Source organism: Pelodiscus sinensis, unplaced genomic scaffold, assembly GCF_049634645.1.
Source record: "Pelodiscus sinensis isolate JC-2024 unplaced genomic scaffold, ASM4963464v1 ctg70, whole genome shotgun sequence".
Lineage (NCBI taxonomy): Eukaryota > Metazoa > Chordata > Testudines > Trionychidae > Pelodiscus > Pelodiscus sinensis.
The window spans coordinates 589,373-606,486 of NW_027466028.1; positions in this window are offsets into that span (position 1 = coordinate 589,373).

Consider the following 17,114-nt stretch of genomic DNA (forward strand, 5'->3'; position numbering starts at 1 on the left):
TAGTGCCTTGCATGTAGAATAGTGATAGAAATGTAGCTGTGTTAGTCTGGGGTAGCTGAAGCAAAATGCAGGACAATGTAGCACTTTAAAGACTAACAAGATGGTTTATTAGATGATGAGCTTTCGTGGGCCAGACCCACTTCCTCAGATCAAATAGTGGAAGAAAGTAGTCACAACCATATATACCAAAGGATACAATTAAAAAAAATGAACAAATATGAAAAGGACAAATCACATTGCAGAACAGGAGGGGGATGCGGGTGGGGGGAGGGGGAAGGGAGGAAGGTAAGTGTCTGTGAATTGATGATATTAGAGTTAGGGAGAGTGGGATGTTTGTGAGTTAACGGTATTAGAGGTGATAATTGGGGAAACTATCTTGGTAATGGGTGAGATAGTTCAAATGTTTGTTGAGTCCTTTTTGGAAAGTGTCGAATTTTAACATGAATGACAGTTCAGAGGATTCCCTTTCAAGTGCAGATGTAAAAGGTCTTTGTAGCAGAATGCAGGTGGTTAAGTCATTGAGAGAGTGTCCTTTCTGGTTAAAATGGCAAGAAACTGTTTTCTCTTTGTGATCTTGTCTGATATCTGTTTTGTGGGCATTAATCCTTTGGCGAAGTGTCTGAGATGTTTGTCCAATGTACATAGCAGACGGACACTTTCGGCACACGATAGCATAGATTATATTTCTGGATGCGCAGGAATATGTGTTCTTGATCTTATAACTCACTCGGTTAGGTCCAATAATGGTATCAGCAGAATTAATATGTGGACAAAGCTATCAACGGGGTATGTTGCAAGGGAAGGTACCAGGGTTGGTATTAGTGTGGTATGTCCTGTGGTGGTTGGTAAGAATCATCTTGAGGTTAGGTGGTTGTCTATAGGAGACTATGGGTCTGTCTCCCAGAGCCTCTTTGAGTATGGTATCCTGTTCCAATATAGGCTGTAGTTTATTGATAATGTGTTGGACAGGTTTAAGTTGGGGGTTGTAGGTGATGAGAAGTGGTGTTCTATTGTTGGTTTTCTTGGGTCTGTCTTGAAGTAGATGGTTTCTAGGTATTCGTCTGGCTCTTTCAATTTGCTTTTTTATTTCTCTGGGTGGGTAGTTGAGGTTTATAAATGCTTGGTAGAGATCCTGAAGCTTCTGGTCTCTGTCAGTGGGATTAGAGCAGATGCGGTTGTATCGAAGGGCTTGGCTATAGACGATGGATCGTGTGGTGTGTTCTGGATGGGAGCTGGAAGCATGTAGGTAAATGTATGAGTCGGTGGGTTTTCTGTAGAGAGTGGTGTCTAATTTTCCATTGTTGATTTGTACGGTGGTGTCCAGGAAGTGGATCTCTCGTGTAGAATGGTCCAGGCTGAGGTTGATGGTGGGGTGTAGGTTATTGAAATCTCTGTGGAATATCTCCAGTGTTTCTTGGCCATGCGTCCAGATCATAAAGATGTCATCGATGTACCGTAGGTAGAGGAGGGCTGAAAGGGGACGGGAGCTGAGGAAACGTTGTTCTAGGTCAGCCATAAAGATGTTAGCATACTGTGGGGCCATGCGTGTACCCATGGCTGTGCCGCTGATCTGGAGGTATAAGTTGTTCTCAAACTGGAAATAATTGTGGGTGAGAAGAAAGTTACATAGATCTGCTATCAGGTTGGCAGTAGTGTCCTCTGGGATAGTGTTTCTAATTGCTTGTAATCCGTCTTCATGTGGGATGTTGGTATATAGAGCTTCTACATCCATGGTGGCAAGGATGGTATTATTGGGGAGGTTATCGATGTTTTGTAGTTTCCTTAGGAAGTCAGTCGTGTCTCGGAGATAGCTGGGGGTATTGGTTACGAAGGGTTTGAGAAGAGTGTCTACATAGCTGGATAGACCAGTAGTGAGCGTGCCAATACCAGAGATGATGGGACGTCCGGGGTGCCCAGGTTTATGGATCTTGGGAAGTAGATAGAACAATCCTGGTCGGGGGTCAGAAGGTGATTCTGTGTGGATTTGTTCCCGAGTAGCTGTGGGGAGGCTTTTAAGGAGACAGTGTAGTTTCTTTTGGTATTCCAAGGTGGGATCAGAGGGGAGAGGTTTGTAAAATGTGGTGTTCGAGAGTTGTCTGGTTGCCTCCTGGTTATAGTCGGCCTTCTTCATAATGACCACAGCACCCCCTTTGTCAGCTGGTTTGATTACAATGTCCAGGTTGTTTTTGAGACTCTGGATGGCATGGTGTTCAGCGCGGCTAAGATTGTGTGTCGCTTGTTGTCGTTTGCGAATAATGTCAGTCTGTGCGTTGTTGCGGAAGCTGTGTATATAGAAATCCAGATTGTAATTCCGACCGTCAGGGGGAGTCCATATAGAATTATTTTTCCTTTGGTGTTGATAGGGGGGATCTGGTAGGTCAGATTGATGTTCAGTGGTGGTTTGGAAATATTCTCGGAGACGGAGGCGGCGAAAAAAAGCCTCAAGGTCACCACAAAATTGTATCCAGTTTGTGGGGGACGTGAGGCAGAAAGAGAGACCCCGGGACAAGACAGACTCTTCTGCTGGATTGAGTTTGTAGCTGGAGAGGTTAACAATATTATCTGGTGGGTTGAGGCAGTTGCTGTTGTAGCCAGTGGTATGGAGCAGGTTAGAAAATTTATTGTCTTTTCTTTGTGGTAGGGAATAGAAGTGTGTATAGTAGATTTCTTGTCTGGTGGAACAAAAGTCTTGCAAGGTGTCAGTCGGTGAGGATGTTTGTCTTGAGATGAGACGATCTAAGTTAGAAATGTCATTCTTGATGGTTTTCTGTTTCTTGTATAAAATACTTCTCAGGTTGTTTCTTAATTTCTTGGATAGTGTGAGGCAGAGTCTTTCACTGTAGTCAGTGCAGTGTGTTGATCTTAATGGATTGTTCACTTTCAGTCCTTTGGGTACGATGTCCATCTTCTTGCACTTGGATAGAAAGTTGATGTCTGTCTGTATCTGTGCGAGTTTCTTTGTATGGTTGATGGATTTCCATTCCAAACGGCTAAATGTAGTGCCTTGCATGTAGAATAGTGATAGAAATGTAGCTGTGTTAGTCTGGGGTAGCTGAAGCAAAATGCAGGACAATGTAGCACTTTAAAGACTAACAAGATGGTTTATTAGATGATGAGCTTTCGTGGGCCAGACCCACTTCCTCAGATCAAATAGTGGAAGAAAGTAGTCACAACCATATATACCAAAGGATACAATTAAAAAAAATGAACAAATATGAAAAGGACAAATCACATTGCAGAACAGGAGGGGGATGCGGGTGGGGGGAGGGGGAAGGGAGGAAGGTAAGTGTCTGTGAATTGATGATATTAGAGTTAGGGAGAGTGGGATGTTTGTGAGTTAACGGTATTAGAGGTGATAATTGGGGAAACTATCTTGGTAATGGGTGAGATAGTTCAAATGTTTGTTGAGTCCTTTTTGGAAAGTGTCGAATTTTAACATGAATGACAGTTCAGAGGATTCCCTTTCAAGTGCAGATGTAAAAGGTCTTTGTAGCAGAATGCAGGTGGTTAAGTCATTGAGAGAGTGTCCTTTCTGGTTAAAATGGCAAGAAACTGTTTTCTCTTTGTGATCTTGTCTGATATCTGTTTTGTGGGCATTAATCCTTTGGCGAAGTGTCTGAGATGTTTGTCCAATGTACATAGCAGACGGACACTTTCGGCACACGATAGCATAGATTATATTTCTGGATGCGCAGGAATATGTGTTCTTGATCTTATAACTCACTCGGTTAGGTCCAATAATGGTATCAGCAGAATTAATATGTGGACAAAGCTATCAACGGGGTATGTTGCAAGGGAAGGTACCAGGGTTGGTATTAGTGTGGTATGTCCTGTGGTGGTTGGTAAGAATCATCTTGAGGTTAGGTGGTTGTCTATAGGAGACTATGGGTCTGTCTCCCAGAGCCTCTTTGAGTATGGTATCCTGTTCCAATATAGGCTGTAGTTTATTGATAATGTGTTGGACAGGTTTAAGTTGGGGGTTGTAGGTGATGAGAAGTGGTGTTCTATTGTTGGTTTTCTTGGGTCTGTCTTGAAGTAGATGGTTTCTAGGTATTCGTCTGGCTCTTTCAATTTGCTTTTTTATTTCTCTGGGTGGGTAGTTGAGGTTTATAAATGCTTGGTAGAGATCCTGAAGCTTCTGGTCTCTGTCAGTGGGATTAGAGCAGATGCGGTTGTATCGAAGGGCTTGGCTATAGACGATGGATCGTGTGGTGTGTTCTGGATGGGAGCTGGAAGCATGTAGGTAAATGTATGAGTCGGTGGGTTTTCTGTAGAGAGTGGTGTCTAATTTTCCATTGTTGATTTGTACGGTGGTGTCCAGGAAGTGGATCTCTCGTGTAGAATGGTCCAGGCTGAGGTTGATGGTGGGGTGTAGGTTATTGAAATCTCTGTGGAATATCTCCAGTGTTTCTTGGCCATGCGTCCAGATCATAAAGATGTCATCGATGTACCGTAGGTAGAGGAGGGCTGAAAGGGGACGGGAGCTGAGGAAACGTTGTTCTAGGTCAGCCATAAAGATGTTAGCATACTGTGGGGCCATGCGTGTACCCATGGCTGTGCCGCTGATCTGGAGGTATAAGTTGTTCTCAAACTGGAAATAATTGTGGGTGAGAAGAAAGTTACATAGATCTGCTATCAGGTTGGCAGTAGTGTCCTCTGGGATAGTGTTTCTAATTGCTTGTAATCCGTCTTCATGTGGGATGTTGGTATATAGAGCTTCTACATCCATGGTGGCAAGGATGGTATTATTGGGGAGGTTATCGATGTTTTGTAGTTTCCTTAGGAAGTCAGTCGTGTCTCGGAGATAGCTGGGGGTATTGGTTACGAAGGGTTTGAGAAGAGTGTCTACATAGCTGGATAGACCAGTAGTGAGCGTGCCAATACCAGAGATGATGGGACGTCCGGGGTGCCCAGGTTTATGGATCTTGGGAAGTAGATAGAACAATCCTGGTCGGGGGTCAGAAGGTGATTCTGTGTGGATTTGTTCCCGAGTAGCTGTGGGGAGGCTTTTAAGGAGACAGTGTAGTTTCTTTTGGTATTCCAAGGTGGGATCAGAGGGGAGAGGTTTGTAAAATGTGGTGTTCGAGAGTTGTCTGGTTGCCTCCTGGTTATAGTCGGCCTTCTTCATAATGACCACAGCACCCCCTTTGTCAGCTGGTTTGATTACAATGTCCAGGTTGTTTTTGAGACTCTGGATGGCATGGTGTTCAGCGCGGCTAAGATTGTGTGTCGCTTGTTGTCGTTTGCGAATAATGTCAGTCTGTGCGTTGTTGCGGAAGCTGTGTATATAGAAATCCAGATTGTAATTCCGACCGTCAGGGGGAGTCCATATAGAATTATTTTTCCTTTGGTGTTGATAGGGGGGATCTGGTAGGTCAGATTGATGTTCAGTGGTGGTTTGGAAATATTCTCGGAGACGGAGGCGGCGAAAAAAAGCCTCAAGGTCACCACAAAATTGTATCCAGTTTGTGGGGGACGTGAGGCAGAAAGAGAGACCCCGGGACAAGACAGACTCTTCTGCTGGATTGAGTTTGTAGCTGGAGAGGTTAACAATATTATCCGGTGGGTTGAGGCAGTTGCTGTTGTAGCCAGTGGTATGGAGCAGGTTAGAAAATTTATTGTCTTTTCTTTGTGGTAGGGAATAGAAGTGTGTATAGTAGATTTCTTGTCTGGTGGAACAAAAGTCTTGCAAGGTGTCAGTCGGTGAGGATGTTTGTCTTGAGATGAGACGATCTAAGTTAGAAATGTCATTCTTGATGGTTTTCTGTTTCTTGTATAAAATACTTCTCAGGTTGTTTCTTAATTTCTTGGATAGTGTGAGGCAGAGTCTTTCACTGTAGTCAGTGCAGTATGTTGATCTTAATGGATTGTTCACTTTCAGTCCTTTGGGTACGATGTCCATCTTCTTGCACTTGGATAGAAAGATGATGTCTGTCTGTATCTGTGCGAGTTTCTTCGTATGGTTGATGGATTTCCATTCCAAACGGCTAAAAGTAGTGCCTTGCATGTAGAATAGTGATAGAAATGTAGCCGTGTTAGTCTGGGGTAGCTGAAGCAAAATGCAGGACAATGTAGCACTTTAAAGACTAACAAGATGGTTTATTAGATGATGAGCTTTCGTGGGCCAGACCCACTTCCTCAGATCAAATAGTGGAAGAAAGTAGTCACAACCATATATACCAAAGGATACAATTAAAAAAAATGAACAAATATGAAAAGGACAAATCACATTGCAGAACAGGAGGGGGATGCGGGTGGGGGGAGGGGGAAGGGAGGAAGGTAAGTGTCTGTGAATTGATGATATTAGAGTTAGGGAGAGTGGGATGTTTGTGAGTTAACGGTATTAGAGGTGATAATTGGGGAAACTATCTTGGTAATGGGTGAGATAGTTCAAATGTTTGTTGAGTCCTTTTTGGAAAGTGTCGAATTTTAACATGAATGACAGTTCAGAGGATTCCCTTTCAAGTGCAGATGTAAAAGGTCTTTGTAGCAGAATGCAGGTGGTTAAGTCATTGAGAGAGTGTCCTTTCTGGTTAAAATGGCAAGAAACTGTTTTCTCTTTGTGATCTTGTCTGATATCTGTTTTGTGGGCATTAATCCTTTGGCGAAGTGTCTGAGATGTTTGTCCAATGTACATAGCAGACGGACACTTTCGGCACACGATAGCATAGATTATATTTCTGGATGCGCAGGAATATGCGTTCTTGATCTTATAACTCACTCGGTTAGGTCCAATAATGGTATCAGCAGAATTAATATGTGGACAAAGCTATCAACGGGGTATGTTGCAAGGGAAGGTACCAGGGTTGGTATTAGTGTGGTATGTCCTGTGGTGGTTGGTAAGAATCATCTTGAGGTTAGGTGGTTGTCTATAGGAGACTATGGGTCTGTCTCCCAGAGCCTCTTTGAGTATGGTATCCTGTTCCAATATAGGCTGTAGTTTATTGATAATGTGTTGGACAGGTTTAAGTTGGGGGTTGTAGGTGATGAGAAGTGGTGTTCTATTGTTGGTTTTCTTGGGTCTGTCTTGAAGTAGATGGTTTCTAGGTATTCGTCTGGCTCTTTCAATTTGCTTTTTTATTTCTCTGGGTGGGTAGTTGAGGTTTATAAATGCTTGGTAGAGATCCTGAAGCTTCTGGTCTCTGTCAGTGGGATTAGAGCAGATGCGGTTGTATCGAAGGGCTTGGCTATAGACGATGGATCGTGTGGTGTGTTCTGGATGGGAGCTGGAAGCATGTAGGTAAATGTATGAGTCGGTGGGTTTTCTGTAGAGAGTGGTGTCTAATTTTCCATTGTTGATTTGTACGGTGGTGTCCAGGAAGTGGATCTCTCGTGTAGAATGGTCCAGGCTGAGGTTGATGGTGGGGTGTAGGTTATTGAAATCTCTGTGGAATATCTCCAGTGTTTCTTGGCCATGCGTCCAGATCATAAAGATGTCATCGATGTACCGTAGGTAGAGGAGGGCTGAAAGGGGACGGGAGCTGAGGAAACGTTGTTCTAGGTCAGCCATAAAGATGTTAGCATACTGTGGGGCCATGCGTGTACCCATGGCTGTGCCGCTGATCTGGAGGTATAAGTTGTTCTCAAACTGGAAATAATTGTGGGTGAGAAGAAAGTTACATAGATCTGCTATCAGGTTGGCAGTAGTGTCCTCTGGGATAGTGTTTCTAATTGCTTGTAATCCGTCTTCATGTGGGATGTTGGTATATAGAGCTTCTACATCCATGGTGGCAAGGATGGTATTATTGGGGAGGTTATCGATGTTTTGTAGTTTCCTTAGGAAGTCAGTCGTGTCTCGGAGATAGCTGGGGGTATTGGTTACGAAGGGTTTGAGAAGAGTGTCTACATAGCTGGATAGACCAGTAGTGAGCGTGCCAATACCAGAGATGATGGGACGTCCGGGGTGCCCAGGTTTATGGATCTTGGGAAGTAGATAGAACAATCCTGGTCGGGGGTCAGAAGGTGATTCTGTGTGGATTTGTTCCCGAGTAGCTGTGGGGAGGCTTTTAAGGAGACAGTGTAGTTTCTTTTGGTATTCCAAGGTGGGATCAGAGGGGAGAGGTTTGTAAAATGTGGTGTTCGAGAGTTGTCTGGTTGCCTCCTGGTTATAGTCGGCCTTCTTCATAATGACCACAGCACCCCCTTTGTCAGCTGGTTTGATTACAATGTCCAGGTTGTTTTTGAGACTCTGGATGGCATGGTGTTCAGCGCGGCTAAGATTGTGTGTCGCTTGTTGTCGTTTGCGAATAATGTCAGTCTGTGCGTTGTTGCGGAAGCTGTGTATATAGAAATCCAGATTGTAATTCCGACCGTCAGGGGGAGTCCATATAGAATTATTTTTCCTTTGGTGTTGATAGGGGGGATCTGGTAGGTCAGATTGATGTTCAGTGGTGGTTTGGAAATATTCTCGGAGACGGAGGCGGCGAAAAAAAGCCTCAAGGTCACCACAAAATTGTATCCAGTTTGTGGGGGACGTGAGGCAGAAAGAGAGACCCCGGGACAAGACAGACTCTTCTGCTGGATTGAGTTTGTAGCTGGAGAGGTTAACAATATTATCCGGTGGGTTGAGGCAGTTGCTGTTGTAGCCAGTGGTATGGAGCAGGTTAGAAAATTTATTGTCTTTTCTTTGTTGTAGGGAATAGAAGTGTGTATAGTAGATTTCTTGTCTGGTGGAACAAAAGTCTTGCAAGGTGTCAGTCGGTGTGGATGTTTGTCTTAAGATGAGACGATCTAAGTTAGAAATGTCATTCTTGATGGTTTTCTGTTTCTTGTATAAAATACTTCTCAGGTTGTTTCTTAATTTCTTGGATAGTGTGAGGCAGAGTCTTTCACTGTAGTCAGTGCAGTATGTTGATCTTAATGGATTGTTCACTTTCAGTCCTTTGGGTACGATGTCCATCTTCTTGCACTTGGATAGAAAGTTGATGTCTGTCTGTATCTGTGCGAGTTTCTTTGTATGGTTGATGGATTTCCATTCCAAACGGCTAAATGTAGTGCCTTGCATGTAGAATAGTGATAGAAATGTAGCTGTGTTAGTCTGGGGTAGCTGAAGCAAAATGCAGGACAATGTAGCACTTTAAAGACTAACAAGATGGTTTATTAGATGATGAGCTTTCGTGGGCCAGACCCACTTCCTCAGATCAAATAGTGGAAGAAAGTAGTCACAACCATATATACCAAAGGATACAATTAAAAAAAATGAACAAATATGAAAAGGACAAATCACATTGCAGAACAGGAGGGGGATGCGGGTGGGGGGAGGGGGAAGGGAGGAAGGTAAGTGTCTGTGAATTGATGATATTAGAGTTAGGGAGAGTGGGATGTTTGTGAGTTAACGGTATTAGAGGTGATAATTGGGGAAACTATCTTGGTAATGGGTGAGATAGTTCAAATGTTTGTTGAGTCCTTTTTGGAAAGTGTCGAATTTTAACATGAATGACAGTTCAGAGGATTCCCTTTCAAGTGCAGATGTAAAAGGTCTTTGTAGCAGAATGCAGGTGGTTAAGTCATTGAGAGAGTGTCCTTTCTGGTTAAAATGGCAAGAAACTGTTTTCTCTTTGTGATCTTGTCTGATATCTGTTTTGTGGGCATTAATCCTTTGGCGAAGTGTCTGAGATGTTTGTCCAATGTACATAGCAGACGGACACTTTCGGCACACGATAGCATAGATTATATTTCTGGATGCGCAGGAATATGTGTTCTTGATCTTATAACTCACTCGGTTAGGTCCAATAATGGTATCAGCAGAATTAATATGTGGACAAAGCTATCAACGGGGTATGTTGCAAGGGAAGGTACCAGGGTTGGTATTAGTGTGGTATGTCCTGTGGTGGTTGGTAAGAATCATCTTGAGGTTAGGTGGTTGTCTATAGGAGACTATGGGTCTGTCTCCCAGAGCCTCTTTGAGTATGGTATCCTGTTCCAATATAGGCTGTAGTTTATTGATAATGTGTTGGACAGGTTTAAGTTGGGGGTTGTAGGTGATGAGAAGTGGTGTTCTATTGTTGGTTTTCTTGGGTCTGTCTTGAAGTAGATGGTTTCTAGGTATTCGTCTGGCTCTTTCAATTTGCTTTTTTATTTCTCTGGGTGGGTAGTTGAGGTTTATAAATGCTTGGTAGAGATCCTGAAGCTTCTGGTCTCTGTCAGTGGGATTAGAGCAGATGCGGTTGTATCGAAGGGCTTGGCTATAGACGATGGATCGTGTGGTGTGTTCTGGATGGGAGCTGGAAGCATGTAGGTAAATGTATGAGTCGGTGGGTTTTCTGTAGAGAGTGGTGTCTAATTTTCCATTGTTGATTTGTACGGTGGTGTCCAGGAAGTGGATCTCTCGTGTAGAATGGTCCAGGCTGAGGTTGATGGTGGGGTGTAGGTTATTGAAATCTCTGTGGAATATCTCCAGTGTTTCTTGGCCATGCGTCCAGATCATAAAGATGTCATCGATGTACCGTAGGTAGAGGAGGGCTGAAAGGGGACGGGAGCTGAGGAAACGTTGTTCTAGGTCAGCCATAAAGATGTTAGCATACTGTGGGGCCATGCGTGTACCCATGGCTGTGCCGCTGATCTGGAGGTATAAGTTGTTCTCAAACTGGAAATAATTGTGGGTGAGAAGAAAGTTACATAGATCTGCTATCAGGTTGGCAGTAGTGTCCTCTGGGATAGTGTTTCTAATTGCTTGTAATCCGTCTTCATGTGGGATGTTGGTATATAGAGCTTCTACATCCATGGTGGCAAGGATGGTATTATTGGGGAGGTTATCGATGTTTTGTAGTTTCCTTAGGAAGTCAGTCGTGTCTCGGAGATAGCTGGGGGTATTGGTTACGAAGGGTTTGAGAAGAGTGTCTACATAGCTGGATAGACCAGTAGTGAGCGTGCCAATACCAGAGATGATGGGACGTCCGGGGTGCCCAGGTTTATGGATCTTGGGAAGTAGATAGAACAATCCTGGTCGGGGGTCAGAAGGTGATTCTGTGTGGATTTGTTCCCGAGTAGCTGTGGGGAGGCTTTTAAGGAGACAGTGTAGTTTCTTTTGGTATTCCAAGGTGGGATCAGAGGGGAGAGGTTTGTAAAATGTGGTGTTCGAGAGTTGTCTGGTTGCCTCCTGGTTATAGTCGGCCTTCTTCATAATGACCACAGCACCCCCTTTGTCAGCTGGTTTGATTACAATGTCCAGGTTGTTTTTGAGACTCTGGATGGCATGGTGTTCAGCGCGGCTAAGATTGTGTGTCGCTTGTTGTCGTTTGCGAATAATGTCAGTCTGTGCGTTGTTGCGGAAGCTGTGTATATAGAAATCCAGATTGTAATTCCGACCGTCAGGGGGAGTCCATATAGAATTATTTTTCCTTTGGTGTTGATAGGGGGGATCTGGTAGGTCAGATTGATGTTCAGTGGTGGTTTGGAAATATTCTCGGAGACGGAGGCGGCGAAAAAAAGCCTCAAGGTCACCACAAAATTGTATCCAGTTTGTGGGGGACGTGAGGCAGAAAGAGAGACCCCGGGACAAGACAGACTCTTCTGCTGGATTGAGTTTGTAGCTGGAGAGGTTAACAATATTATCCGGTGGGTTGAGGCAGTTGCTGTTGTAGCCAGTGGTATGGAGCAGGTTAGAAAATTTATTGTCTTTTCTTTGTGGTAGGGAATAGAAGTGTGTATAGTAGATTTCTTGTCTGGTGGAACAAAAGTCTTGCAAGGTGTCAGTCGGTGAGGATGTTTGTCTTGAGATGAGACGATCTAAGTTAGAAATGTCATTCTTGATGGTTTTCTGTTTCTTGTATAAAATACTTCTCAGGTTGTTTCTTAATTTCTTGGATAGTGTGAGGCAGAGTCTTTCACTGTAGTCAGTGCAGTATGTTGATCTTAATGGATTGTTCACTTTCAGTCCTTTGGGTACGATGTCCATCTTCTTGCACTTGGATAGAAAGATGCTGTCTGTCTGTATCTGTGCGAGTTTCTTCGTATGGTTGATGGATTTCCATTCCAAACGGCTAAAAGTAGTGCCTTGCATGTAGAATAGTGATAGAAATGTAGCCGTGTTAGTATGGGGTAGCTGAAGCAAAATGCAGGACAATGTAGCACTTTAAAGACTAACAAGATGGTTTATTAGATGATGAGCTTTCGTGGGCCAGACCCACTTCCTCAGATCAAATAGTGGAAGAAAGTAGTCACAACCATATATACCAAAGGATACAATTAAAAAAAATGAACAAATATGAAAAGGACAAATCACATTGCAGAACAGGAGGGGGATGCGGGTGGGGGGAGGGGGAAGGGAGGAAGGTAAGTGTCTGTGAATTGATGATATTAGAGTTAGGGAGAGTGGGATGTTTGTGAGTTAACGGTATTAGAGGTGATAATTGGGGAAACTATCTTGGTAATGGGTGAGATAGTTCAAATGTTTGTTGAGTCCTTTTTGGAAAGTGTCGAATTTTAACATGAATGACAGTTCAGAGGATTCCCTTTCAAGTGCAGATGTAAAAGGTCTTTGTAGCAGAATGCAGGTGGTTAAGTCATTGAGAGAGTGTCCTTTCTGGTTAAAATGGCAAGAAACTGTTTTCTCTTTGTGATCTTGTCTGATATCTGTTTTGTGGGCATTAATCCTTTGGCGAAGTGTCTGAGATGTTTGTCCAATGTACATAGCAGACGGACACTTTCGGCACACGATAGCATAGATTATATTTCTGGATGCGCAGGAATATGCGTTCTTGATCTTATAACTCACTCGGTTAGGTCCAATAATGGTATCAGCAGAATTAATATGTGGACAAAGCTATCAACGGGGTATGTTGCAAGGGAAGGTACCAGGGTTGGTATTAGTGTGGTATGTCCTGTGGTGGTTGGTAAGAATCATCTTGAGGTTAGGTGGTTGTCTATAGGAGACTATGGGTCTGTCTCCCAGAGCCTCTTTGAGTATGGTATCCTGTTCCAATATAGGCTGTAGTTTATTGATAATGTGTTGGACAGGTTTAAGTTGGGGGTTGTAGGTGATGAGAAGTGGTGTTCTATTGTTGGTTTTCTTGGGTCTGTCTTGAAGTAGATGGTTTCTAGGTATTCGTCTGGCTCTTTCAATTTGCTTTTTTATTTCTCTGGGTGGGTAGTTGAGGTTTATAAATGCTTGGTAGAGATCCTGAAGCTTCTGGTCTCTGTCAGTGGGATTAGAGCAGATGCGGTTGTATCGAAGGGCTTGGCTATAGACGATGGATCGTGTGGTGTGTTCTGGATGGGAGCTGGAAGCATGTAGGTAAATGTATGAGTCGGTGGGTTTTCTGTAGAGAGTGGTGTCTAATTTTCCATTGTTGATTTGTACGGTGGTGTCCAGGAAGTGGATCTCTCGTGTAGAATGGTCCAGGCTGAGGTTGATGGTGGGGTGTAGGTTATTGAAATCTCTGTGGAATATCTCCAGTGTTTCTTGGCCATGCGTCCAGATCATAAAGATGTCATCGATGTACCGTAGGTAGAGGAGGGCTGAAAGGGGACGGGAGCTGAGGAAACGTTGTTCTAGGTCAGCCATAAAGATGTTAGCATACTGTGGGGCCATGCGTGTACCCATGGCTGTGCCGCTGATCTGGAGGTATAAGTTGTTCTCAAACTGGAAATAATTGTGGGTGAGAAGAAAGTTACATAGGTCTGCTATCAGGTTGGCAGTAGTGTCCTCTGGGATAGTGTTTCTAATTGCTTGTAATCCGTCTTCATGTGGGATGTTGGTATATAGAGCTTCTACATCCATGGTGGCAAGGATGGTATTATTGGGGAGGTTATCGATGTTTTGTAGTTTCCTTAGGAAGTCAGTAGTGTCTCGGAGATAGCTGGGGGTATTGGTTACGAAGGGTTTGAGAAGAGTGTCTACATAGCTGGATAGACCAGTAGTGAGCGTGCCAATACCAGAGATGATGGGACGTCCGGGGTGCCCAGGTTTATGGATCTTGGGAAGTAGATAGAACAATCCTGGTCGGGGGTCAGAAGGTGATTCTGTGTGGATTTGTTCCCGAGTAGCTGTGGGGAGGCTTTTAAGGAGACAGTGTAGTTTCTTTTGGTATTCCAAGGTGGGATCAGAGGGGAGAGGTTTGTAAAATGTGGTGTTCGAGAGTTGTCTGGTTGCCTCCTGGTTATAGTCGGCCTTCTTCATAATGACCACAGCACCCCCTTTGTCAGCTGGTTTGATTACAATGTCCAGGTTGTTTTTGAGACTCTGGATGGCATGATGTTCAGCGCGGCTAAGATTGTGTGTCGCTTGTTGTCGTTTGCGAATAATGTCAGTCTGTGCGTTGTTGCGGAAGCTGTGTATATAGAAATCCAGATTGTAATTCCGACCGTCAGGGGGAGTCCATATAGAATTATTTTTCCTTTGGTGTTGATAGGGGGGATCTGGTAGGTCAGATTGATGTTCAGTGGTGGTTTGGAAATATTCTCGGAGACGGAGGCGGCGAAAAAAAGCCTCAAGGTCACCACAAAATTGTATCCAGTTTGTGGGGGACGTGAGGCAGAAAGAGAGACCCCGGGACAAGACAGACTCTTCTGCTGGATTGAGTTTGTAGCTGGAGAGGTTAACAATATTATCCGGTGGGTTGAGGCAGTTGCTGTTGTAGCCAGTGGTATGGAGCAGGTTAGAAAATTTATTGTCTTTTCTTTGTGGTAGGGAATAGAAGTGTGTATAGTAGATTTCTTGTCTGGTGGAACAAAAGTCTTGCAAGGTGTCAGTCGGTGAGGATGTTTGTCTTGAGATGAGACGATCTAAGTTAGAAATGTCATTCTTGATGGTTTTCTGTTTCTTGTATAAAATACTTCTCAGGTTGTTTCTTAATTTCTTGGATAGTGTGAGGCAGAGTCTTTCACTGTAGTCAGTGCAGTATGTTGATCTTAATGGATTGTTCACTTTCAGTCCTTTGGGTACGATGTCCATCTTCTTGCACTTGGATAGAAAGATGCTGTCTGTCTGTATCTGTGCGAGTTTCTTCGTATGGTTGATGGATTTCCATTCCAAACGGCTAAAAGTAGTGCCTTGCATGTAGAATAGTGATAGAAATGTAGCCGTGTTAGTCTGGGGTAGCTGAAGCAAAATGCAGGACAATGTAGCACTTTAAAGACTAACAAGATGGTTTATTAGATGATGAGCTTTCGTGGGCCAGACCCACTTCCTCAGATCAAATAGTGGAAGAAAGTAGTCACAACCATATATACCAAAGGATACAATTAAAAAAAATGAACAAATATGAAAAGGACAAATCACATTGCAGAACAGGAGGGGGATGCGGGTGGGGGGAGGGGGAAGGGAGGAAGGTAAGTGTCTGTGAATTGATGATATTAGAGTTAGGGAGAGTGGGATGTTTGTGAGTTAACGGTATTAGAGGTGATAATTGGGGAAACTATCTTGGTAATGGGTGAGATAGTTCAAATGTTTGTTGAGTCCTTTTTGGAAAGTGTCGAATTTTAACATGAATGACAGTTCAGAGGATTCCCTTTCAAGTGCAGATGTAAAAGGTCTTTGTAGCAGAATGCAGGTGGTTAAGTCATTGAGAGAGTGTCCTTTCTGGTTAAAATGGCAAGAAACTGTTTTCTCTTTGTGATCTTGTCTGATATCTGTTTTGTGGGCATTAATCCTTTGGCGAAGTGTCTGAGATGTTTGTCCAATGTACATAGCAGACGGACACTTTCGGCACACGATAGCATAGATTATATTTCTGGATGCGCAGGAATATGCGTTCTTGATCTTATAACTCACTCGGTTAGGTCCAATAATGGTATCAGCAGAATTAATATGTGGACAAAGCTATCAACGGGGTATGTTGCAAGGGAAGGTACCAGGGTTGGTATTAGTGTGGTATGTCCTGTGGTGGTTGGTAAGAATCATCTTGAGGTTAGGTGGTTGTCTATAGGAGACTATGGGTCTGTCTCCCAGAGCCTCTTTGAGTATGGTATCCTGTTCCAATATAGGCTGTAGTTTATTGATAATGTGTTGGACAGGTTTAAGTTGGGGGTTGTAGGTGATGAGAAGTGGTGTTCTATTGTTGGTTTTCTTGGGTCTGTCTTGAAGTAGATGGTTTCTAGGTATTCGTCTGGCTCTTTCAATTTGCTTTTTTATTTCTCTGGGTGGGTAGTTGAGGTTTATAAATGCTTGGTAGAGATCCTGAAGCTTCTGGTCTCTGTCAGTGGGATTAGAGCAGATGCGGTTGTATCGAAGGGCTTGGCTATAGACGATGGATCGTGTGGTGTGTTCTGGATGGGAGCTGGAAGCATGTAGGTAAATGTATGAGTCGGTGGGTTTTCTGTAGAGAGTGGTGTCTAATTTTCCATTGTTGATTTGTACGGTGGTGTCCAGGAAGTGGATCTCTCGTGTAGAATGGTCCAGGCTGAGGTTGATGGTGGGGTGTAGGTTATTGAAATCTCTGTGGAATATCTCCAGTGTTTCTTGGCCATGCGTCCAGATCATAAAGATGTCATCGATGTACCGTAGGTAGAGGAGGGCTGAAAGGGGATGGGAGTTGAGGAAACACCACCCAGAAGCAGGCACCACAGATACTAACTGAAGAGTCATGGGACGGCTCTCATAGATCTTGCACATGCATAAGATGATAGATCTGCGGGGGTGTGGGGGGCGTGGCATAGTGAGGGGGCCTAAGAGGTCAGTTGCCCCTGGGAGAAAAATAATATGAAATTTAGTTAAAAATAGATGTCACATGTTTTTAAAAGTAATCCCAGATCTCCTGCCTTTTGTCTAGTTTTGTCTTTTTAAGCCCCCAGTTAAAATTTTCAAAAGCACTTGAGTGACTAAAGTCACTTTCGAAAATTGGACTTGGAAATCTAAGCTCAGATTTTCAAAGGTAATTAAGCTCCTAAAGAGACAGTTGCCAACTCGGATCTTCAAGGATATCTATCTGATCTTTACACATCTTTGATAATCTGGTCATAAGTGTCCTAGTCAGTTCTGAATGTGAGATGTAGGAGCCCAGTCCTAATTCCTTCCGGATTTTTTTTTTAATTTGAACATTTATCTACACTAATTCCCCTCCTTTCTCTTTCACTATCCAATAAATGCCTGGATCAAAATTATAGGTTCTTTGTGAATATGCTGACTTGAGAGTAGAAAGATTTCATATTGTCATGTATGGTTCCTGGTAACCCAT